Genomic DNA, 25,743 nt, shown 5'->3' on the forward strand with positions numbered 1-25,743 from the left:
CTTCAGCTGGGCCTGAACTTCTCCTGACCTGCCTGCAGCTTTCTCCTACTCGGTTTAGCTACTGCAGCACTTCTTCTAATTGACCAGCTATCTGTGGCTCATTTGTTTTACTTTCGTTTATCTTTGTATGGTACCACTATAGCTGTGTATAGGCAGCGGTGAGAAGCAATTACTCCAGGCAGAAGGAGATATTTATCACTAACACACTGATGTAGTGGGGACTGGGACACAGCACAGGGACATAGCAGAGCCAGCTGATGAGAGGTGAGTAAAGGGAGACCCAGGGCTGTGCACTGCTAACCAGCCAGTTAAAGGAATGCACAGCCAGAGCTGGGCAGGGCTGGCTTGGGGTTAACTGAGAGAACAGTGTCTGTTCCTCTATTTTAGAGGCTCTGAAATAGCACCTAGGATGTGTGAAGGGCACAACAAAAAGAAGGGTCTGGAGCACACGTCTTAAGGGGAGCAGCTGAAGGAGCTGGGACTGTTCTGTCTGGAGAAGAGGAGGCTCAGGGGAGACCTCATCGCTCTCTACAGCTCCCCAATGGGAGGTGGGGGTTGGCCTCTGCTCCTGGGTAACAGCAACAGGATGAGAGGTGATGGCCTCAGATTGTACCAGCGAAAGGTCAGGTTGGATATTAAGAAACACTTCTCTGAAAGAGCAGTGCTGCACTGGCATTCACCACCCCAGCAAACATTTTCTCTGGGAGTTAATTCGTGCTTCTGCTCAAACAAGCCGAAGGGTTTTCTCATCCAAAAAGATTCCCGTGTTCCCAAATCAAAGAAAGCCACTGGTCCTTGACCTTCCTTCCAGGAGGCCCGATTTTATGAAATTGCAGATGTAAGCACACCACTGTGCAATTCCAAGCGTCATTCCAAGAACCAAGACTGAGACGTGACTCTATTACTGTGCACGCAATTTTGCTCGTGCAATTGCGTTAAACTGTTACAAGATCCTGCAGGCTGCTCCCTTTACGCTGCTTCATCTGGGTGTCAGGTCCCTGTTTCTTGTGGCTAAGGGTATCGCTGTGGCTTGAGGCATGATACAGAGCCAACCACAAAGCCACTGGCCAAAATTTCTCTCTGAAACAGAACCATGTAGGACTTACCAAAACAGACGTTATCCTCAAAACTCTGGCTATGAAAAACGTTAAGTGGGGAAAACAAACAGGGCACTGTCCAAGCAACAGTGGAGAAACCAAAAGAAGAGCCACAGAAGCCAAGGAACGAACGTGAATGATGGAGGGGGCTGCTGGGCTACAGGCACACCAAGCAGAAATGAGGTAGGAAACGGTGGGGGGAAAAAAGGAAGAATTTTTCAAAGCTGTGCCCTTAAGAAAAGCCCTCAATCGCAGAAGAGCCGTTGCTGACCTCTCCAGGTCTCAGATGGCAATGGAGCTGCCATGCAGCTGGGCCGGGCTGGCTGAGCCAACAGGAGCTTGTGCATTGTGCTGAGAGGGGACAGAGCGCTGCAGGATCACCAACCTGCCAGGAACACGCCGGTCCAGGTGTGGGCACAGTGCTGGTGCCAGCTCATGGTAGGTGCCACAGACACTCAGCTCAGCCCAGTGTCCATGAACACCCATCGCCCATACAACGTGACTCCTCTGGGGCTTGTGAACTGCTAGAAGATTTCCCAAGGGCTTCCAGGAAGACATCACCAATAGGTAAGGGCGTGAAATTGCTGTCTGCAAGTGCAAGCAGATTTAGCGGTGGGTTGTTAGAGTTAGGGCAGTATGGTTCGGTTGCGGTTGGACTTGATGATCTTGAAGGTCTTTTCCAACCTGAGCAATTCTATGATTCTGTCTTTGTCTGCCCACCTAGCCCCATGGGTTTCATCCCATCCCATGAAGCCACGGCTCCAACTGCAGCCGCACTCAGGGATGCTGGGTGCACACTGACAAAGATCAGGCATATTTTAGAGCTGTTCAAGTTCGTGTTCTCTAAGCAGAGGGCTATTTTTTAAATTCAATTATTCCTTAGCCTTCGTTTTTTCACCTCTAATTAACATAACTAGGCTTTCTTCCCACTTAATCTCATTTCTAAAAAGACAGGTTATCTCTGAAAGGTGCCACTGGCTATGGGATTCGCCCAAATCCCCAATTATATTACTCTACACCAAGGTAAATTTGAACTTGATTATATTATATAAAAGCAGGATAATCCTTATTTTCTTTCTGTGTTTACTTTGGGCTTCACCGTATTGATGGCATTTTCTCCTCCTGACTTTATTCTGAATTAAGCTAGCAGATTCCTGTGACTGAAGGGAGTCAATGAATTTAAATCTGGGGTTTCTCTTCTGTGAATAGTAAATTGACTGTGGAGTCGAGTTTTGGTGAAACTGAAGCTATTTTGAACTCGGGTCAAATTCATCAGAGAGCTCCGACTGCAAATTAGCCAAGGAAACATTTTTCATGTCGAAGCAATTTATTTAAATATTTTTTTAAGTGAAATGTATTTCAGCTGAGATTTGTTAAGTGAATGGGCTTTAAGTGAAGTATAGGAAAGGAAATTAAGATTACACATTAGTAAGAATACTTCTAAATGGCAATCCTAACAGAACACTAAAATAGCCTGCCAAGAAAGACTATGGAGTGTTCATTGTTGGAGATGTGTTAGATGTACGGGGCAGGACAGGCAGTCTGAAGTCTCTTCTTGCTCCTTTCCACCACCATACCCATTTGTAGCAGTGAGATATCGCTCACCCCGTGTCCAGTTCTCCTTCTGTCAGGCTCCACAGTGCAAAACATCCTGGTCCCCATAGAAGTTCTTAATATAAATCGTAGAATCACAGAATGGCTTAGGTTGGAAGGGACCCTAAGCTCCCCCAGCCCCATCCCTGCCATGGGCTGGGTGCCCCCCCAGCTCAGGCTGCCCAGGGCCCATCTACAGCCTCAGGCATCTCCAGGGATGGGGCACCCACAGCTCTGAGCAGCAGTGCCAGGGCCTCACCGCCCTCTGTGTGAAGAATTTCCTCCTCACATCTGACTTAAATCTCCCTCTCCCAGGGATCTGTTTCTGGGGTGCCAGCCCCATCATGGCACCATCAACTCGGTCAGCTCGCCAACCAGTGCATGCAGCCGACAGCAGGGGCTGGGTGGTGGCTGCAGGAGATGGATGCAGGGAGGGGTGCTTCTTAGCAAACATTTGCAATAGCCCAGATGGGATCCGATGGGGCAGCAGCACTGTCCCCTGGGGCAGTACCACCACAAGGGACAAGGACAAGGAGCCCAGGGATGGAGCAGAAGCTGTTCTGAAGGAGGAAGATGTGGTGCAGAGCAAACACAGCAAGAATTCCTTTAGCCATCACTTTTTTCAGATTAAAACTGCAGGTTCAGAAGCACCAAAATGCTTTGAAAACACAATGCTATCTCCTCTGATACTTCTGTCTGGGAGGAAAGGGCAAAAGAAAAAACAGCAATCATCTGGGAAAAAAGGAAAATGTTTTGGTTTGTCATTTATTGAATGAAATAACTTTGAGGTATTTTGTTTGGGTTTTTTTTTTTTCATTTCAAATAAATGTGAGCTTTAGGATTCTTGAGATTTATTTTAAACAAATTGCCCTTGATTGCTGCTTGTTGTTTTAGCTCCTTAGGAAAATACCGAACATAAGAAACACGTTGCTCAGTCTCAGCTAAATTAGGTGTTCCGTTTAACCCAGCCGGGGGGGAACCCACAGGCTTTTGAAGAGCAGCTTTGTTTAGGCATGCAGCCCACACAGCTCTGGGGAAATGCGGCTCAAGTTTTCTAGGAATGTGCATGGTCCCAGTTCAGAACGGCGCATTATCCTCCTTCCAGTTCATTATGCTCCTTCAAATCCTTAATTAAAGTTAACCTTTGCCTTGACACCAGCCAGCAGCTTGCTGCTGGTAAACTGAAACCTCTCAGTGGGGTCTCTGCAAAACACTGACTTTTTTTTCCATTTGGATGGGTTGGCAATCAAAGAAATCTGTATATTTAAGAAGTGATTTTTTCTCACTCCGGTTGAAAATGTTCAGGGCTAGGGTTAGGGTTTCACCGAACCTAAAATAATTGTAGGATTCTGCCTTTTTGACCAAAAAAAATAAAAAACAACAACAACAAAAACACCAGAAATAGTCAAGGAAAACACATCCAGCAAACACTGCACGACAAGCAAGCTTCAATACGCAGCACGAGCACAACAGGGCAGCTGCAACTGAACCACAGAGGCGAAAGCAGAGTGAGCATCCTTTCATGCTACCAAGTCACAACTGGGATTGGGATCAGCCGTTTAAAAATGGCTGCTCCATAGAAGAACCTGGCAAATGGTTTGCTACCTGCACCCTCTACATACGCCCGTTTGATCTGATCCGCATCCCGCCTGCTCTGCGGAAGGCAGCGCTCTGCAAGCAGCGTGCTGGCAGCGCTTCAAACCCCACCACTTCATCCCCTGTTGGCTTCGACTTGTCAGTAAACGTTTAATCCCCTTTGGGCTGGACCAACGCCATCCCATCCCATCAGCTCTTAATTCAGTTTCGAAGGATGTGCTCGTTAAGGCAGAGGCTGGGTGGCTGAGTGCATCCTGCCCATGGTGGGCACTGCACAGACAGGACGAGAGCAGGAAGAGGCAATTTTGCTTTATCTACTTCTGTTCTTGGGAATCTTCATTCAGTATTTTTGCTCTAGGGGAGTAAAATAAGGAAAAGCAGCTGTGGGGAAGGAAGGTAGCTTCTGGTTCAGTCCCGGCTCCAGCACTGCAACACTCCAAAACTCCACATATCCCTTTTTCTGAATATTTTTCTGAATATATCAGAGAAGTTGGGGCTTTCAGTCTGTATGTGCTTTCAGACACCATCAGAAAATGAGCCCTGTTTGTCCTTTTCTCTCCCGCCAATCTCCACCACAGAGCTGCTGCAGGGAATACCTCCAGTCTGAAGTCAGTGCCAGGGCCCCCCCATAGGAGGGCACCTCCATCCCAAGCTTGTGGATCCACAGCATGGATTTGGGAAGGGCCCACAGCCACCGAGGTGCTGCTGATGCGCTCAGCCCATGCTCCAGCTCCATCCCCAGCAGCTCCATACCCTGCAGTTTTGGGGTGCGTTGCCTCCTAACACTGTGGCTGCAGCAGAGCATCTCAAAACTCATACAGGAAAATGTTGCTCTGTTTTTTCCAGATGCACAGGTTTCCTTGTGCATGAAAACACATTCATACTATCAAAGCGTTTTTTTTCTCTTTCCCAAATTAGGATTTCTCATGGAATGGAAAATGTATTGTATTCAGTGAGTCCATAAGCAAGAGGAAAACAGCAAAGCAGGGGCCTCCACTTCCTTTTTTTCTAACTTTCCAGTAAGGAAAGAGCAAGGAAAAACCATAAAACATAGTGGAAAATTAGAGGTGTTGCCTTCCTCATTGCCTCATATTCTTCCTTTCTGGGGCAGGAGATTTTTTAATCCCTTCCTTTTGTCCTAAAGCAAAAAACTGCACAGAACAAGCGAGGGAGAGGCGAAGAAAACAAAATGAGAGAGATGTCCTAAAACAGAACTATGGTCGTCATCGTTCTCAGCAGTGAGAACAATGCTGTGTACGTTAATACAAGGTGAGACCATTCACATCTTATCTTTGATGTTTCTGTTCCAAACTTTACGACTGAGATCAAAAGTCCCGACTACAAACGTCTCGCTCAGCACTCTCCAAAGAGAGGAAATTCTGATGAACTTTGGAGGATTTGGGTATTGCAGTTACGCTTTCATAAATATTTATCTCTCAGTTTAAGTTTCGTTCCTTCTAAAAGCCATTCTGGTCCCTGATAATGGCAGCTAAGTGCAAGCCCAGCTGCTCCCACCCTGAGAACCAGACCAAGGCATCAAAGCAGAGGAGAGGAATGCTCCTGCAGTCATGCTGGGAAGCACGAGGCGTTCACAAGAAATGGATTTCCATTATCAGCCAAACAGGGTCTCAGCCTGGGTGAACTGAAGGAATATTTTTTTTTTTCCCATTTTGTGACTGTGAAGTGGGGCCAGGGAGTCACAGCAGGGCCCCGAGGCAGCTGCCTGGTGCTGCCTCCATGCACCAGTATCAAATGAAGATGAGGCCATCCCCAAAACAGACAACACTGTGAGCAGCTTTCTCTCCCTTGCAAACCTTTTCTCCCCTGTATACCTTTTCCTCACCAAAATAAAATAAAATAAAATAAAAAAAGCAGCACAGAGTGAGAGTGTATATGATGCTTTGATAGATAAGCTGTTTACACAGAGCAGCTCTTTTAATTAACAGGGACTGCTTGCTTTAAGCACGTTATTTTAATAGGTTTGCTCAAGGTGTGGGGTGCTGCTTTTCAAACTGCTGAGAAATACTGCATGTTCCCATTGCATTGTCAGAAAATAAATTGATTTTATTTGTTCTTCTCTTAAATGAAACGTAATTAAAGAGTGGGAATGTTCCCCGTCAAGGAGAAAAAAAAATGTTCAATTAAAAAACAATCTACTTTATTAAGTTAAAATTCAATTTCAGGTTTTCATTACATGCAGCTGCACTGAAGTACAATGCTGATAGCTTACATCTGCCCTGAGATATTTGGATGCTATTTCGCTTTTATAGATGTAAATTCCTTAGTTTTTGGAGTAAAAAGGGCAGGCTTAGAAATGTAATATTATTGCCTAATCCATTCTGCTCTGTAACCTCTATCAGCAATTAATGGCGTGAAACATAAAAGCAAAGCGATGAGCCTATAATGAATTACACCCTACGATGACACTTTCATTATGGAGAACACTACATGTATTTACTGCAGACCTTTTACGTTTTGTTGGTAGTTGGCATTTGATCAAACTAAGTTTAAGCAGTACACGGGGCTGTACGGTACATTGATTTCTTTAGGTCTTAAATCCTTAAAGCTTTGTGTGTGCTTCTACAGAACATCTGGAAGAAGCACTGTAGAGTCTTCTTTATGGGGAGGAATGTGGAGAGGAAGCTCATCCCAGGAGAGAGTTTCTAGTAAGGAAGGGCTCTGCTGGTTGTAGGTCAGTTCAACATTTCCTGAGTCTGCGAGCCCAAGGAATGTGTACACTTTGACCCCACTGCCTTCTGGAGCTCTGAGCCTAGAGGGGCTTCAAGAAGTAAAAATCTGTTGTTTCATGCTCCCAGCACAGGCATGTAGCTGTCACTTTGCTGAAATTCGTAGAGTTTGCATGCATTTCTCTGTAAAACGCAAGGTAGCGTTTATCCTTTTCTACTATCACCACAAAAAACTCAGCAGCGTGGCAAAGGTACACTACGACCAAGACTTGGTCAATGGATAAAGAAAGGCAGCTTCCAAAACATCTCATCCCTGAGGCAGGGCAACGTTGGAAGCGGCCAATGGAAGTGCCACCTCGTTTCTGCTGACACCAAAGCACATGATGTCAAGAGCTTACAGGAGCCAAATGTAGCCAGGCGTGGGGTTGAGCAGGATGAGTTTCTCCCTCACAGAGCCTCTACATTTTCCCTAATCCCACACTCTACTCCAAGAAGATGCAGAAGATTAATCCCTTCCTAAGGGTCAGTTTTACGCAGGTCTAAGCGGCTATACCTCTGCTGAGCTCTGAACCCAAATCTGATGAATTCAACTGGGTTCGAAAAGATCCAGAGGAACTTTGGGAAGACAGAGCAGGAGGAAAAAAAACCTTCCGGCTGTAATTCTGCATTTTGTTACAGGTGGAAGTTTCTCCTCCAGCCTTTCAGGAGCACACAGGTTGCTTCATGCCACAGCTGAAGGGAAAAAGGAGGGACTGAAGAATGACATACTGCTAAAATGTGATTATTTTGCATTAATCTTGGCAAGAAGAGATGTTGGTAGATGCTTGAGAGCAAAGATGAAGCACTGGCAGTGATTGGGTGAAGGCAGCAAAGACTGGAGCCACCTTCAAAGGTTTGACCACAGCCCTTCTGGTGCTAGGAGAACATTATGGCCTGTCTCAGTGCTGACTTGGGCTAAAAATTCTTAATGGAATAGCAACTGAGAGAGAGAAGCAGCACTACAAAATAGATGGAAGAGCAGACACAAGTGGCAAAACAGAACTCTGTCACTGAGAGACAATGCTTCTTCAGACCATCAGTGAAACAGTGGATAAGCAGATACAGGCTCCCGAGACTCCAGGTGTAAGGCAGGAGGTGCATTCTAGACAGAAACTTCCCCTAAGGAAAGGTGTCCCCACATCTGCTTGAAGGAAAGCTCTTCTGGCCAACAGCCCATTGGAAGACACAGGTAGGGCAGTCCCCATTGGGGTTGCAGCTCTGGTTTCCAACTCTTCCACCAGAAAACCCAACACAAAACTCCTTCGTCTGCCCCAAATCAGCTCGCACCGGGGACAGAAACCTCACACAGCAGCTTTTTAAGAAGCATTACCACTAAGAAAGGGTAAAGCTGAGCATCAGATTCTTCAAAGTTCTGATTTAGAGCTGGTTCTATCACTGGGCTCTGGCAAACTACAAAACACTGATTATGTGCTGACTATAGGCTGCAGGGAAGCCACCAAAGAGCCATGAAATGAGAGCAAAAATACAGATACCAGCATCAAATGCAGCTTTCAATTGAAGAAATAATTGAGCCAAGAAAAACCTGCTCAGTTTGGCCATGAGAGAGCTGAGAGTTGTGCTGGGGTGGGATAACAAGATAACTCTGTGAGCTCTCCCAGGGGAAGTTCTTGTGAATCATACTAAGGGGAAAACAAAGCAAAACAGCTGTGGGAATGTTAGGCTGATAGGGGAAAAGCCCACTACCTGGCAGAGATTTATTAGATTAAGGAACAGGATCCTAAGGGAGGTAATCACAGCACCATTGTTTGGGATATTTAAAGCTCTGCTGCAGGAAAAAGAAGCAGCAATGGGAAATCCAGAGCTAAAAAAATAAATGCAAAGTTGAAGAAACGAGGTAGGAAACAGTCTATTTGATTAATTCTGCCCCTTTCAGCAGTGAAAGCCTGCAGCTTCTTCACACAAATTCATTATTCAAATGCATTTGAATAACATTTCTTCCAAATCCACTGCTTCGTGGGTTGCCTGTGAGTATCCTGAATGGAAGTCTTGTCTGCCCAGATTTCTGGAACCGACACCAGCAAGCAGAGAAGGAGTTCTCAGCTCTCATCCCTTGAGCTGGTTGCCTATGGCCTTGCAAGGCCAACTCAGCAACATCATTGCCTATTCGCTCCCAAATTTTGCTCTCCCACAAAGCAGCCCGAAACTCACTCCTTCCTCCATCCCTTGGGAAGTGACTAATGGATTTGCCCCCAGACTCACTGCGAAGCCAAAAACCCATGCACTGGGTTCACTGCTTCCTGACAGCGGTGCCTTTTTGGGAAGAGCTATTCACATTAATGATTTAGTCAGCTTCACTAAATGCATCACCTCGTTGACATCAGCAGCATTAGCAATTCATTGCATTTCATTTTATGCTCTGTAGGGTGAGAGAATACTGTTGTAAATTGAATTAATGCTTGGTTTTCCTTTGAAATAGTAATACCAAATAAATAATTTAGTCCATGCACAGAGGGAAAGGAAAAAAAAAAGATAATGGGAAGAAACTGAAGTCAGCTCTAATACGTGTTACCAAAAGGGGTGTATACTTCAACATTCCTAACTGTGAAAATGTTTTGTGGGCTTAATTCCATGGAAATTAAAACTTTTGTCCACAGTAGAAATGTTGTGTTAAAGATATAAAAAGTTTATGCTGTTAAAGCAATGTACCATTTAGCCTTCAGTTACAGCATTGGGAAGACAGGAATATTGCTGTGCAGTGGACTGGAGAGAAGTTGAATTAGTTCAGTCAATTAAGTCATGATTAATTTATGTTAGATCTTGTTCTCCCGAGTCTATAAAAACAAAGACTTTAGTTAACTGGCAACATTTAGTTTAATAAAAGTAAAGCCTTTAATGATGAATTCAGGAGGGCAAAAAAAAACACTGCTGACAAAATCAATGGACAGCAAGATTCCCGTTTAATTTGTGTCAGTGAGAGTTAAAATAACTTCAGGGACTAATACAAAAGGGATGCTCACTTCAGATGGAGAACCAGATTCTCCAGATCTTGATTAGCACAGCTAACCCAGCAGCTCCAGCACTACGTGTGACACATCCCAAATACAGAAAGCTCCTGCACGTGCTTTCTTCCCAGTGTTTCCCTAACTTTCCCGTTGGGTTGCCTGTGCCCTGTTTTAGGCAGCAAAGAATGACGGCACTAGCAAAATCACACCAATGCAATCCAGATTGTGAGTACCATAATGATTCCTCTCAAACAAAGCTATGGGCATTCTGTGCATTTAATTGCTCCAAACGCCAGGGAATGCTTCTGGGAGCCAGCAACTCTTTGATGATTGCTGGAACCATGCAGACGGAGAGGAAAAAACTCCATTTGTTTCTCTGAAAGCATGGAAAAGCTATGTGTGTTGAGATACAGATGATAATATCAACACAGATTTCAGCAGCTCAGGTGAGGGCCTGAGGACTGTGGTTGTGGGAGGTCAACTGAGGTGCTAGGTCCACTGTCCTCCCCTACTCATCCCAGAGCTTGTTTGCAGAGCCATCAGTATTGTTCCTCTTCCTCTCAACAGCCAAGAGCTAATCTTAATTGATAAGAAATCCCCACTAAAAGGTGTTTCACAACCATTGAGCTGAAATCAAAGGAATTGAACTCATATGCATGCATACCTCTAAAGTCTTCCCCTATGACATCTAAGCAACGTGGCAGCTGGGCATTAGCCTGTTGAGCTGCTGAATGCCCTCCAGAAGAAGCCATTGCCATGAGTTGTTCCATTATTTGGATCATTTCTACTTAACTGGTGTCATTTTGGATCTACCTCAGAATGAGACAGCAGCACAGGGTGAAATAAACTGAGCAGTCACAAATCCATGTCTATGCTCCAGCACGCAAGGGCTCAGGGCACAGCTCAGGATTATTCATGCTGCGTTCTGTTAGGCTCTCGACTGGGGTTCTGCCTCCCTCCTGAGAGCAGATGAAATATCTGCTCACAAAGAAGAACAAGGGGACAGAAATGCCCTCTGAGACATCTCGTGCACAAACATTTGTGCTGTGCTTTATGGAGCCTACACTTGTGGCATGAAGCCAGCACCAGCCCCAGCACCCAGCGTGCTCCCCGGTACAAAGGAAGTCACACTGTCTTTGTGTCACCCCTCCTTTCTGCTCCTGGCATGGAAGATTTCCTTTGTGAAAGTGAGCCAGTAGAAAATGACACAGTGGCTAAAATTCTGTTGTTTCTCAGCAATAATTGCACGATTTCCAATGGTCCAGAAAATCAACTGCCTTTTTTTGCACGGGCTATGCAAGCGCACGGCAAACTGGTCCATGAAGTCAAAAAGGTTCCCAACATAGCACGAGGGCTGAAGAAACAAAGCAGGTTTAAGTGGCAAATTCTTGGCTGAAGGATCAGGAGAACAGCACAGCGTGCAGCAAGCTTTGGCTGGTTCACAAGAACTCGAAGGAAAACACAGGCAGGAGCTAAAATGGGAGCTGCTGGAGAGAGGGAAACCTGCCAGAGCAGAGCAAGACAGTAACGGAGTCACCGAGCTCACAAGGTCACATTGCTGAGACGAGCAGCAGGCTGGAGGGGAGCTGTGCGATGTCCCAAGTGGCGAGCTCAGGTTTGGGATTTGCTGAGAAATGCCCACAGCCAGCTCAGCAACGGCAATGGATTGCTTCATCCCACACCTGCATCCATCTGTCCTTCTGCAGAAAGCTTTGCCCAACACACAACATCAGTGGAGATGGGGAGACACCCATCAGCAAGACCAATCCCTACACTGTAGGGAGCTATTTTCCAGCCCTTCCTCCTCTGTTAGCATCGCATCTACTACAAATCTTGTGATTTATGCAACATGTCACACCTCCAGCTGATTCCCGACCTGTTATTTTCCTTATCACAGGGGAAGCAATAGCTGTGCTGAGGTGCACCTCTACCACCTGCCTCCTATCTGTAGCAGCACAGGAGGAATTCCTCGAGTAAAGGCCCAAAGCATCCTCCCGCTGCCCTACCTCATATCAGCTCAAGAAGCATTCAGCTATCAGCACTGGAGGAGCCTGAAAACAGTGTTCTCTTCTGCAGTATCTCCAATAAACCGCTAGCTGGGAGGAGGTTAATGGCAAGTCACTGCCATTCCAGCACCTTCTGCGGAGTCAGGGAAGAGCGAGGAGCTGGGGCTGTGCTTTCCTACCCACTGCAGAACTGCTGCAGACTTGTTTGCACAGTCCCACAAACGCAAGCAGTGTCCCCAGGCAGATGAACGATGAGAGAGCGTTTCTGATAGTGCTGAGTTGATTTGCAAACATGAATTTGAGCAAAATTCAACAGCAAAATAATTTCATATTCTGCCCTGCCATTAAGAGGAAAGGCTGAGATTTCTCCTCCCAGGAACCACAGGCAGTGAAGGACAGTCCAAACAGCTGAAATTAAGGCTCTATACATCTTATTATTGTGTTCCAGACTTTCAAAACCCGAATGCTTCACAGGGTTATTCTCAGAGCAAAACATTTAATTATTCAGAACCGGCGGTGAGACGAGTGCTATCTATTTCCAGTTACCCAGCCGTGCAGAGCGTAAAATGTTATGACGTATCCGTGAGAAATATAGCATAAGATATCAACTACGAAGAAAAAGAAGCAACAGGAATAAGCTGGGTGATCCAAAGCCAGATATGCTGGGACCTCACGGAGCCACAAGCCCAAGGTTCAGACCTCCAGGCATCGACCAGTCATTGCCCGCACTGCTGTTCATTTGTTAACAAAACATATTTACACGCTCTGCACTGAAATCAATACTTCCCACCTGCGCCCACACAGCAGAATCTGTTTTTTGCGAGTAACTGTAAAGAAATTCTATCTAAAAAATAAAATATAAATAAAAGTGTTTTCTTCCCAAACTCACAGCACAAATCATCCTTATGTGATTGCACACTAGCGATAAGGATTTACAAACAAATGTCAACATCCAGTGACTACTTTCTCCTGCTGAGTCTCCTGCATCACTCCTTCCTCATTAAGGAAAAACTCCCCCTTCCAAGGGCAGTGCCTGAAATGCAGTTTCAGCTGTGTTCTGGCACACCTCGAGCTCCTCTGCACCATCCCACATTCACACGGAGCTCCCAGAGCTCCAGGGAGTCTGACCAGCGGGTGCTGCTGCCTCTGTGAAATTCAGATCTACTCTTTCTAGGGTAGTTTGGTTAAAAATATCCCTTTGCTTTCTTCGAACATCAGCGCTTTTCATTTCCAGTGCAGGAACACTTTCCACCCCCGAAGAACTGGGGCAGGAGGAGAACATGCTTCATGCTGCACAAAATACACCAAAAAGTTTGTTTCTTCTCCAAACATTCCGCATCAGGATAAAGCAAGGAAGACACGGGCAAGGAAGGATTTCACTCCTGTTTTATACTTCCTTTCATTGCAGGGCAATTGCACACATCTCTTTTCTACCCAAAACGTACAAAGCAGCAATACTGAAGAACAACAAATGTGTTGAACTCAATGACCCTTATGAGTCCCTTCCAACTCGGGATATTCTATGAGTCTATGAGATTAAAAAGTCCAGACTCCACAGGAGTTGTTATTAAGCAGTAATGCATATAACTAAACCCCAAACACAACAATGGCCCCAAGGGCTTGCAGAGATCCCAATTCTCCACCACCATAAAAGATCACAGTGGCACCCTGCCCCACTGCGGGGTGGCACAGACAGTGGGTCAAAGACCCTGATGTCAACTGACTTCCTTTGCAGGAAGGGAGCTATGCTAGCACCAAAGTTTGAAGTAAGTTTTTTCCTCTCTCCACTCTCTTCTTTGCCTCTCAGTCCAAAATTGACGCAGAATAAAAAAAATAATTGGTTTTCAACCAAAATGCCTTGCAGGAATACATGCCTCAGCATCACCTTTGCAGCAGTTAATGATAAGCACTTTCTGAAACATCTCACTCTCCCTCTGCTCACACAGTCCCATCTGTTGGCACCACCACCAGTGGATGCTCTACCCCAAGAGCAACCATTCTGGGTCAGACCCAGGACCTGAGCCACCTAACCCAAACCCCTGGCCCTGGAAACAGGGTAATAAAACAGATATTTATGAAGGACTGGATGAGATAGGGCAGGTACAGAGTACTCCTGCTCCTGGCCATCTCTACTTAAAATACTCAGTCAATATCCTCTAGAATATATCTTTGAGGACCATAATATTGCCTGTGTCTTTTTGGTTTCACTTATCCAAAAGTAAACTTGCAGAAGATTCTGCTCATTCCCCAACATCAGCCTTCACCAAGAGCACAGACAGATTAATTCACATCAGCCTCCTCTCCAGGCCTCTGCTCTCTCTGCTCAGTTTGGTCACACCAACACGTTCCTCCTGCAGGGAGGTCGCCTTGCTTCTCACACAAGTTGTGATCCCTGCTTGTGAGAGGCAATAGTGCACATAAAATAGCCTGTGAAAAAGGCAGAGAGAAGGCACCACTCAGGCCTCATGCTTTCTCTGACCTGCATGTACCCAAGAACAAAGAGCTGTGGCTGGAGGTCCCACCAAGCATTCACCTCCTGGGTCCACCTGAGGTGCTCCTCCAGATCCACCTCCCCTCAGCTTGAGGAAATGGCCACTTCTGAGACGTGCTTCATCATAGTTTCATGTGCATCTGCCATTTGCTGATGAGACCTACACAGAGTGCCCAAGATGAATTCTTGCCCCTTAATGACACAGGAGGCTCATACATCTCACACCAACAAGACATGGGCCAATCTGACTATGCACTGCCACAAGGACAACCTCCTTCATCCCAGCTTTGTGCTTCTAGGTCAGATCCCAAGTGATGCAGCACACAGGAGGGTTGGTGGGAAGCTTAAGCATTTATGCCTCATTCCTGGAGGTGCCCAAGGCCAGGCTGGACGGGGCCCTGGGCAGCATGAGCTGATGGGAAGCAACCAGCCCACAGAAGGGGTTGAAACTGAATGGGCTTTAAGGTCCCATACAACCTAAGCATTCTATGATTTACTTATCCAATTTTTTTTCTTTTCCTTATAAAAGGCTGAGAGCAATTAGTAAAATCCAGGACCTGTGGCTCGGTGTCACCTTGTAAGACCCCTCAGGTCTTTTGCGAGCTGCAGGCCCTGCGTCAGGAGCAGATTTGCTGTTTCACAGGAAGACCAATGTGGCCCGAGCTGTCCAGTGGGAAATGCAGCCATATTCACCTCTGCAAAAATACCAATGTGGAGGATTTACGCGTTGCTCTCTACTTTGCGGCAATTGAACTCCAAAAGCCGTACAGGATAATCTCATTGACAACAGAAACTGATGAAATTACACTTAATGAAAGTATATGGGCTATTAAACAAAAGGATTTTTCCAAAAATAGGATTATTTCAGTTTCAAAAGTGCTGTCTTGCTCTCTCCTTCTGCCTTTCTAAGTGTCAAGGTCTTTACAGAACCAGGAGCTGTGCCATACTTGCCCTTAGATGTCACTTGCAGCAGATTGCATTTTTAGTTAAAGAACTGGAAAATGATTTTATTTTTTTTTATGTGCTGCCTGGGAGAATAAGAGGAAATATGCTACCAATCATTACTCTAGACTTGACTTAAAGCGTTAATTGCTAAAAGAAAGGATGATACTTGTATTAAAATAATAATAAAATAAGGCATACAGTTCAACAGCTTTAACCCCGCACCGAGGTTTCCTAACTTCACAGGAACAATCTGACAATGAATTAAAACCTCTGTCTGTCATGTCCACGTTCTTGTCTGTGGCAGTGTCAATAGCCAGATGCTTGGAAAGGATTTATAAAAATGCGGCAGTTGGTGAATGAGGAATAATTGCTTTCCATACACATCCTCATCCAATATCCTAAAAGCAGAGAAATAGCCCCTACCATCTATGCTAAACAGAGTATAGCGTACGCCAAATATGCAAAGTAAATTGTACTCAGGACTGCAATTTAAATTTTAATGAAGGATTTTTTGGAAAAATACATATTGCAAAGACAAAACATGAAATATTTACACAGAAGATTCAAACCTGAAACAGCAGGAACTAATAGCCAGGAGGTGCTTTGGGTTTTAAATCTTTCCAGGAAGAAAGGAAAGCAGGAAGGATAGGAAAACATGCATACCGCTTATTCTTAATCTTATATACTTTGGAAGTTTTCAGATAGATTTTATAATTATGAAACAAATCTGGGTGTTTGTGGGAAGCACACGACGTGCCCTGCCAAACAGAAGCCTGTAGAGTGACCTTTCTGCAGTCTGACCATGTTGGAGTCACTACCTATGCACTGCAGGCATGCTCCCTGATGATTAATGTATGGCAATACAAGCAATATCAACTCTTATCATCAAATCAAATAAAGTCACTACAGTACGCCGCTCTCCAAGCAAGGCCTGCCATCCATAAGGCTGGAACAGATGCTCAACAACAACAGAAACATATTCCATGAAGGGTGACAGATAAATAATACGCCTTGCCCTGTGGTGGGATCAGGCAATGGTAGGGAGAAAACGAAGAAATAAAAAAAGACAAGAGTTCAAGGTTATTTTGCTCAAGTGAGAGAGCATTGGCTCCGGCTCCTCATCTCTCCAAATAATTTCATCTTTGTGCAGATTATAAAGCGATTCTCCTACTCCATAAAAAAAAAAAAAAGACCTCTTTGCTCAGGCGTAAATTAATGAAAATTAGGCTCAGCACTGTACATTACAGTTTCCCTTTTGAACAAAAAGAATTGTCTAAAGGTTTCCAGTAGAAATGATTGGTTCCTCCGTCTGGTGGAGCTACCATTTTTTTGTGAAGCTAATAAATCAACATAATGATAATTTGACAAAGACTCAAGACGTCTGTAAGACTTCCTAGAAATTAAAATCTATTCAGTTGGAGGAGAAAATTAAGTCAGTGACCTAGGTACAGAAGGAGAGTATTTTGGATTCCTGTTCTTTAGTTTCCTTTTCCTGCCATTTGTTTCCTGCCATTGGCTCTTAACTCCCTTTTTTACAAAGGAAAGTAGGGGCACACCTGCACAAAAATCTTCATATGTCAGCATGTGTATGTATGCTTGAGGATAAGTTCATGGTGAATCATAAAGAACTGAACCAACTATACCTTATCTAAAAAAAAAAAGGAAAGAATCATAGAATCATAGAAATAGCTAGGTTGGAAAAGACCTACAACATCATCCAATCCAACCATCCACCTACCGCCAATAACCCCACTAAACCATGGCTCTCAACACAACATCTAAACGTTTCTTGAACACCTCCAGGGATGGTGACTCAACCACCTCCCTGGGCAGCCCATTCCAGCGCCTGAAAATGCAAGACAAAACTCTTATTTCTTCCACAGCAAATGAAACTCTTGGCATGAAGGTGTCCATGTGGTTTAGAGAAATCTATGCATAAAAATGTGCATTTTTATAATTTTGGCAATCTAATATTTGGGCTGGTGGACTTGGTTTTCTCCAATTGCAAACATATGATTAAGCACAAGACCTACATCAACCAGGCAAAACCCTCTCCATAAGCCCAATACAAAAGTGCCAGAAAAATTCAGTGCAAAATGATAGAATCATAGCATCACCAAGGTTGGAAAAGACCTCCAAGATCATCCAGTCCAACCATCCACCAACCACCAGTATTTCTCCACTAAATATCTAAATGGTTCTTGAACATCTTCAGAGACAGTGGCCCCACCACCTCCCTGGGCAGCCCATTCCAGTGCCTGGCCACTCTTTGGGAGAAGAAATGAATATACTGTGATGCTTTCCTTCTTACATTAGAAAAGTCAGAGCGTACAATTTCCTCCTCTTAAGTACCTAACAGGGTGATGTTCTTGGTTTCACTTTTTGGACATGAAGCTGAAGTGCTTCTGGGCAGAAAAACACAGAATGCTAATTCCACCGAAAAGAACCTGGAATAAGAATAAATGAAGGAAGAGACTGCAAGAAATCATATCCATGAGAAGGATGGCACTGGGCAAGGGCTGGAGGGAAGCGAGGGAAAAAGAAGAATGTATGGGATCTTCCAAGATGGGAGAGCCAAGACGGGCTGCTCCCTACCCTTGACCCAAAATTGCTTCTCCAGCAGCTGTAATCAAAAGATTCACAACTCAGGAGCCTCCACCAATGCCCTGTGCAAGGCTCAGCTGCTGCTTGCCACCACAGACCAAACAAGTATTGCTGATAGAGGGGTCTTTGCAAACCCACGGCATGCAGTGAACCTGCTCAGGACATCAGGCAAGTCTTAGCAAAGCCAAGTGTCCCTGAGCACGGGTGATTTACCTGCAGACCTCCATGCCAGACACTGTTAGGTGAAATCACCTGTTGCAAAGATTATGGATAACCTTCCCTATGTGCCTTATGGATGGGGGAGAGGAGAAGCATTCATCACAATGATGTTGTTTTCCGTATCGTCTCCTCCAGGGTGGGTCAGAGGAACACTTCGCCTCAGCAAACCTCTGTTTCAGCACGTGGTCCCGCTCACTAATTAATATACATGGTTAGCTTCCAACCCGTGAACACAGGGAAGAAAACCAGCCATACATGCACTGGTGTTTTTCTGAGAAGCAGGCAGAATTAATCTCAACTCCCCCACAAATGTGGTTCGTAAGCAAGAGACTCTTCTTACTGCCATCACCCCCTGTACGTGCATCTGGCTTTTTGCAAGGCTTTGATATCTACAGCAAGAAATGCTCCCAATTATCAATGAATTTTTATCCTCAAGTGTAATTAACCTCAATATCCTTTCATTTACAACAACACCGAAATCAGAGACTGGCTGCTGGAGCTCAGTAGCAAAGGTTTGTGTCTATCTGTGATCAAAGCACCCAGGGACATTATTTCTCTGATTATTCTAAATATATCTCTGCACTCCTAGAAGTGGTGTGAAGTGAGGGGGTGGACACCAATATGACTAGATTGTTCAAATTGAGCTGGAGGTCCAGTTCATAAAAAGATGCAGAGCTACTGATATTCGGTCTCCTGCTATGAGGAAATCTAAAATTCCATCATTACATTTCCACTTAAATTGGAATATAAACTCAGAATCTCTGCTTTGCAAGGAAATAAAACGCTCAGAAAACAGTTTGGTACCATCCTTATGCCTCCTCTTCTGGAGAGTTCAGAACATTTCTTGTAGGTCAAAGTTTTAAAAGCTTCATTTCAATCTCCTTTTCACTCTGCCTTTATCATTTTGACTTTTACATCAAATAACACCCAGCATTCCTGAAGAGTTAAAGTAAAAATGTTGAAGTATTACATTCTGATGATGTCCTTCGGCCTTCTCATAGAATAAGCATTTAAAAACAGCAGCAGAAAATCCTTCACCACCAAATCTCCTGCCCAGCACAGCTCCCAGTGGCACCAGATCCACGCGCTGCCTCCTTCACTCAGCCCCGCTCCCCCTGGGCACTGCACTCTTGAAAAACCATTCCCACTAATGGAAGCCACTGGAAATCCTGCTTTCTGATACACTGCTCCAAAACACAGTCAAACAAAGACATAATCTGTGTGAGGAGCTGGTTTAAATAGAAGTAATCAGCTGCTTCCCTTGCACTTAAGAGAAGAGGTGTCAAAGCAGTACGAACCAGCTCTTAGCACAGTGAAAAAAAAACACCTTATACTAAAGGCATTTAGAGAAGCAATGCAAAACTTGACTGCAGTTCGATGTATTTAAAGCTATAAATGCTTGCCTCATGCATCCCACCCAAAAAAGCAGAGCTCTAAATTCCTTACAGGTGAAAAGAAGCACATTTATCCCAATTTTGCATATGGGAAAGTGAGACACATATCTGGAATGCCAGAAGGCTGCAAGTGAGTGGAATTCCTGAGTCTCACTTCTGTGCCTCAGGAATGGTCTCCTGAGCTGAAAATGAAGGTCTGCTATAAAACCATGCAGGCTTAAATAACAGGTCTGTAGGTGACTACAGGATCTTCGATCTCTTTCACTCTTTCACAAAAAGAGAGCGAAACAAAAATATCCACGTTTCTACAAATCTCTTTATTATAGGTACATCTCAAGACTATTTTAAAGGAAGAGATGAAGAGCTGAACTGTGGAGATGTGGCACCTGGGGACATGGTTAGTGGGCATGGTTTTCATGGAAATAAATAGTTTTCATGGATATAAATAGGAGGTGTTACTTTCGGAGCATCCTACATGTGTTCTTCACAATACCAGAACAAGGCCATGACTGACTGGTGATTAGGAGAGCAACCTGAAACCAAAACTGAACATTGCTTAGAACAATTTGGGTAGGTGGCTACAAATCCAAGGCCCTCCTTGGGTAATTTTAATGAGGATGCAGCTATAGGAGGTGAGTGTAGGAATGTCACTTACCAAGAGTCACGCAAGGACAGCACAGCAAAGAGCTGTCTTGCAGATAATGCAGCAGACATGAGCATCCAAGAGGGATAGATTTCGAAGGGATCAGGGATCTGATTAAGAGAAGACACAAGGGGAAAAAAAAAAACAACAAAAAATAAGCCCTGAGCCACAAGGCAAGCTGATGAATCATTCAAAAACTAGCTGTTAAAAGACCAGAGGAGTTGCTCCTGAGAGTTACATACCGATGTCACCTTGAACCCAGAGGAAACAAGCTGCATTAGAAAAAAAAAAAAAAAAAAAAAACAACCAAAAAAACCCACATTTGTACACTGTAAGAACACTGCACACTGCAGACCAATGTCCTGCCTCCCTGGGCAGAGCTCTGTGCTTTCTCTGCATGCTCCAGCAGCAGCCAGAACGCAGTGGAAGCCCTGGCTGGGCAGTAAGTCCCTGACATTTCAATGCACAAACTGAGGGGAGGTCACATTCCATAGGAAGTAATTTAAGATATATGGTAGCAAAGAAGCCTCACTGTACCAGCTTGCCACTCTGCTTTGCAAATTAAATATTTTTATTTATTAGATCACGTATTACTTTAATAAAGCTCTCTGTAAATTACCCTTTACAAATTCACAGGGATTGGCTCTTTCCCTCGTTCTTTAAATTAAAAAAAATTATTGACAAAAAAAAAAATCTGACGAACAAAGGGCAACGAGCAAAGGTGCTCACTTCTGAGGAGACAGAAATGGAAATCTCACAAAAACTAAATGGAAATCTCCCCCTTCCTGTTTGTGCTGCTAATCAGTATCATCACTCTGCACCAGCACAGAGCTATGAAGGGCGGGTGTGGGATCAGGGCACAAAAGGTTAATTAAAATGCTCAGAGAAGAGCAAGGAAGATGATGGTACAGCAACCCCAAGCAGCGGGGCTACCTATAGTTTTACAGGGTATTCTACAGCTGCTCTTTACTAAATGAAACACTATTTTTTACATTGCCACAAATGACATTTAATTGTTGTGCTCGCCGCAGGATTCGCTGCAGCGCTACCTTCTTTCCATTGCAGATTTTGCTGGACTTTCTCTGAATTCCTTGCCATACCTTTTGTTTTTTTTCCTCTATGTTTGGCTGAGTTTTGCTGAGCTCAATCCCTGCAGGGACAACGCCAGACGCTCACTTTGTGTTTATGGACACATGCCTCCTACAAAGGACACTGGGCATATTCTGAGATCCTCTTTCAAAAGCCCTAACCAGCTGTCATCGCCGCTTTTCTGTTCTCCAACCAATTTCCTTCCCTACCTCCAGACACACAAGCTCTCCGGCAATCTGTTATAAAACTGTCGCTTGCTCCTCTGCTGCGCAGTGCCCACAGAAGGAATATGCCGCAGAGCTGAAAAGTTTTTTCCACTTTTTTTCTTCTGCTTAATGTTAAAGTCTGTGCGGAAAGCCTGAGACAAAGGCCGTCAATCTGCCTCCGCACCAGACCAGGGAAGGGATGGATTGCTCCATCCTTGCAGAAATCCTATTCTAAAGTTTGTATAGGAGGATCCTAAGCCTTAATTTTGGCCACACAAAACACAAACCCGATCCAAATGAGCCCAAAGTCCCAAAAGAGAAACCTGACACATTTTAAGCACCCAAAAAATGAACTGCTCGGTCAGCCACCACTGAACGTTGGGGTTTAATCACTCTCCCCTTTCCTCCTCAGCACAAGGGAACAGTGTCACTGCTCCTTCATGCACCTCCGTTAGATGAGCGTGATGGAGGCTCACAAAATCCCCCAAGATGGTCTGATGTAAGACGTCGCATAGGGAAATCTCTTATTCCCATTCAGAGAAATTATTACACAAAGACTGATCCCCAAAATCTAAATAACAATCTGAGACTTCCTGCAGGCATTTCCCCCCTTCTAAGCTTTTTTTTCCTTAGGATGACACGAAGAGTTTGGGAAAAAAAACCTTGTATTCAACACTCTTCACATTGAGACTTGAAACAATGAGTACAGCAGGTCATTTCCAGTAAGGCTGGGCTGAGCTGGCTTCATTTTAGTGCCTCTGCTTTAGGTTACAAATAGGCTTCAAGTTTTTATGTTGCAGTCTGTTGTTAAGCAGGATGTCCCCACTAAGCCATGTGCAAGCAATGCTAAAAAACCCCAATATCCGAAGTCTCAGTGTCAGCCACTTTCTATGTACTGGGATAAATTCCTGGTCCACATGAAGCAACAGGGATGCACCAAACTCAGCTGCATCAGGTTGCTCACATGCCTTTGCTGTGCCAGCTCCAAAGATGATTCCTTTTGCTATGCCAACACATTGGCCAGGGAACTGTAACAAAAACAGAAAAACAGCAAAATACCAACAGCTGCCTGGATATGCTGAAATAATTACACCCTGCTGCATTCCTTTTGAGTAGGAAAAAATGAACACTCCAGCACATCTTTTCATTCTGATCTTCCTAATCAATACAAACCTCAGTCCTTAACGCTTCATTTTGAACAGCTCGTCGTATCCATCACTTACACAACCAACATCAAAGGAGATTTCCACAACTTCATCAAAACCGAATCAACAAATCAAATGTACCACATCACGGTCGTACACTAGGAAAAGTCCTCCACTTAGCTTAGGCAAGGTGTTCAGGAGACTAAAATACATGATCCAAAGCCTTTTCCTGGTTGGTACCAGTTGATAAGACAATGATATCCCCAACAGTGCTATATTAGGAGCAATTATAGATTATGAAATGAGTACATCAGGAACTTGTGCTGATGTGAAGGCTATAAAACAGCTTCTAAACAATTTAGAAAGGTGAGCATGGTACTTGTGAAGAGTGTAGTAACACGGGTCTCCGTCAGTGCATCCATCCTCACCTCCTGCAGTGGGTAAATGTGTCCTCGTTTGGATGTAGGAGGAAGGTGTCTGAAATATCCTCCCACACCTCTTCACTGATGGCCTGATGACGCCTTCTGTGGAGACCTGACATCCTTCTGTCCTGTTTGTGATTGTGCCTCTAGCACAACTTAATCTAGAGACAGGATAAATCAATACAGATAGGTCAACAGGAGATCATGCAGCAAGTCAATAAAAGAATCGGGATTGGGGCTTCTGCTATCCCCTGGTCACTTCTAAGAACATCTAAAGACAGAGGATCCAGAGCAAACACTGCTTTTCAAGAAGAGTAGCACAGTGATAGGCATATTCATCTCTAAGCTTTCATATCTATTTCACATGAGATTTCCTCTCCTAGAAAATGGTTCTGGCATTTTCTTAACTAACTGAAGTTGTCTTCATTAACAACACCGTCACATTCGTGGAGTATCAACATATGCTACTTGCTCCATTATTGTCAGCTTTGTTTGCTTCATTTTTCTGAAAATGTCCATAATGGGCAATATTTTCATGAATTAGTTGATATTGTGCTAACAAAACATTACAGCTGGGCACAAATGAAAAGATTTGTGTATACCAAGTCTGAATTCATCTTGAAGGTTAATTATAAAAATTTACTGTTAACTTTCTGGGCTTTTTCCTTTGTAAATGCCCCAAGACAAGAAATAATTATAATAAACTGCAAATATGGCTCCCAGAGGTAACTAGCACAAGGGTTATTTATTGGCTAATAGTGTATCGTAGCATTTGATATCAAGCAAATCCCTCATCGTTATGGAGATTTCATTTACACCTTTCATTTATTTTTGCTTTACTAAATCCATTTCGGATGCTGAGTGTTACCTATCATCACAATAATTGTACCTCTGATTTTTTTCATTTTTGGACGTGTAATAGTGGTAAGAAAATATCAAATAGAAAAAATATCACTCAATGACATGAAGGGCGCAGGGTTTTGCAATGCTTTCTGCAATTCAAAGACCGTACTAAGTAATAATTTCCACAAGTGACAAACATTTGTGGGCATTTTAATCTTTGCATGGGGGTCTCTGCAGCTCCCCAGTGCTCACTCCTCTTTCCTGCAGCCCAAAAATCACAGACTGTCATTTTCCTTCCCCTGGAGAAGGTACAAAAATCAATGTTCTCCCTTTGCTCTCCAAGCTGCAGGCCCCTTGATATTACCTGTGGGACTCCCAAAACCCTAAGCAAACTTGCAAGTATCTTGCAACTGGCACAGCTCAACTTCATTTATGCCTAGGGCCTGAAATGAGGGAACAAACACACAAGCAATTCTCTCAGCATGGACAGCCAAAGCCATTAGCAGAGTTCTGCACCAGCTGATGGCACAGGCTTCTCTTCCTTCCCCTGTTTCTTCCCAGGGAATACTTGGAAGACAGAAAGCAGGCTGATGTTTCAGCTTTAAATAGAAAATTCAGCTTTCTCTTCCAGCATGTAGCGAACCTTGCAAAACCCTCACGGATTTGCACTGAGACAGGGATCCCATGTGAGCAAAGCTGCTCGCCTCACATCATGGTTATATCCCTGCTGCTGCCAATATGTCACTTGTGAAGAACTGAGCTATCTTCACATTTGGCCCAAAACCCCTAAGAGAAACCAAGCTCCATCCTCCTTGCTCATGGGACCTGCCCCAGGCAGCAGAGCTAGCTCACAAGCATCCACGGGAGCTTCAGATCCAGCCACATCATGAGCACAGGCAACGCTTCAGACTTCACAGACAGCGTAGGGTTGATTTCCCAGTGTCCAATACGCAAACCTCTGCTTACAGTTCACAAGCAGGGTAAGGAAACCTGAAGCCTGAAGATGAGACTGACACCAATTCAGCTCCTCTGTGGCCTCTTCCCTCCACGTGTCCCAGATCAGCCACGTCCAACATCTCCTTGCCGGAACCTCCACACAGCCCTGGCCCACAGAGAAATCAAATTTCCATGGGCAATACACATCACAAACAGCTATTCCTTTCAGAATATAAAATTAATTCAGTTTACACAATTATTTCCACTGCTTGACAAAGAATTAGCTGCAGACGTAAGCGGTGCATGCTCACCATCAGCCATTTTCTAGCTTCAGTGCAGATGCTCGGACCATATTGTTGTCAGTACAGTTCCCTGTCCTGATACTGTATCCTAATGAAGCATATAATGTGCCAATTTACAGTGTGGATGGGCTGACATCTTCACAAGGAGCCACGTCACACATCGTGGTATCCGAAACACAAGCATGTACACTGATGCACTGCTTAAGGTGAGGTTTCTTTGCCATTCTGCCAAGAAGGAGCATCCCCCAGGGAGCCGTGGGACAGCACTTGCCATGTTCCCTGGGTGTTCACTGCACACCTGCCAGCCCACGGCATCAGGGCTGTAATGGCCATCTTCAGCAAACCATCCCAGTTAGAATCACAGAAAGCCTTAGGTTGGAAGGGACCTAAAAGAACAACTAGTTCCAACCCCCTGCCTTTGGATAGGGCTGTTCCTCAGCAGATCAGGCTGCCCGTGGCGTTGGGCATCTCCACGGATGGGGAACCCAAAGCTCTGGGCTCTCTGAGCAGCAGTGCCGGGATC

The sequence above is a fragment of the Numida meleagris genome, chromosome 6, assembly GCF_002078875.1.
Source record: "Numida meleagris isolate 19003 breed g44 Domestic line chromosome 6, NumMel1.0, whole genome shotgun sequence".
NCBI classification, from domain to species: Eukaryota; Metazoa; Chordata; class Aves; order Galliformes; family Numididae; genus Numida; species Numida meleagris.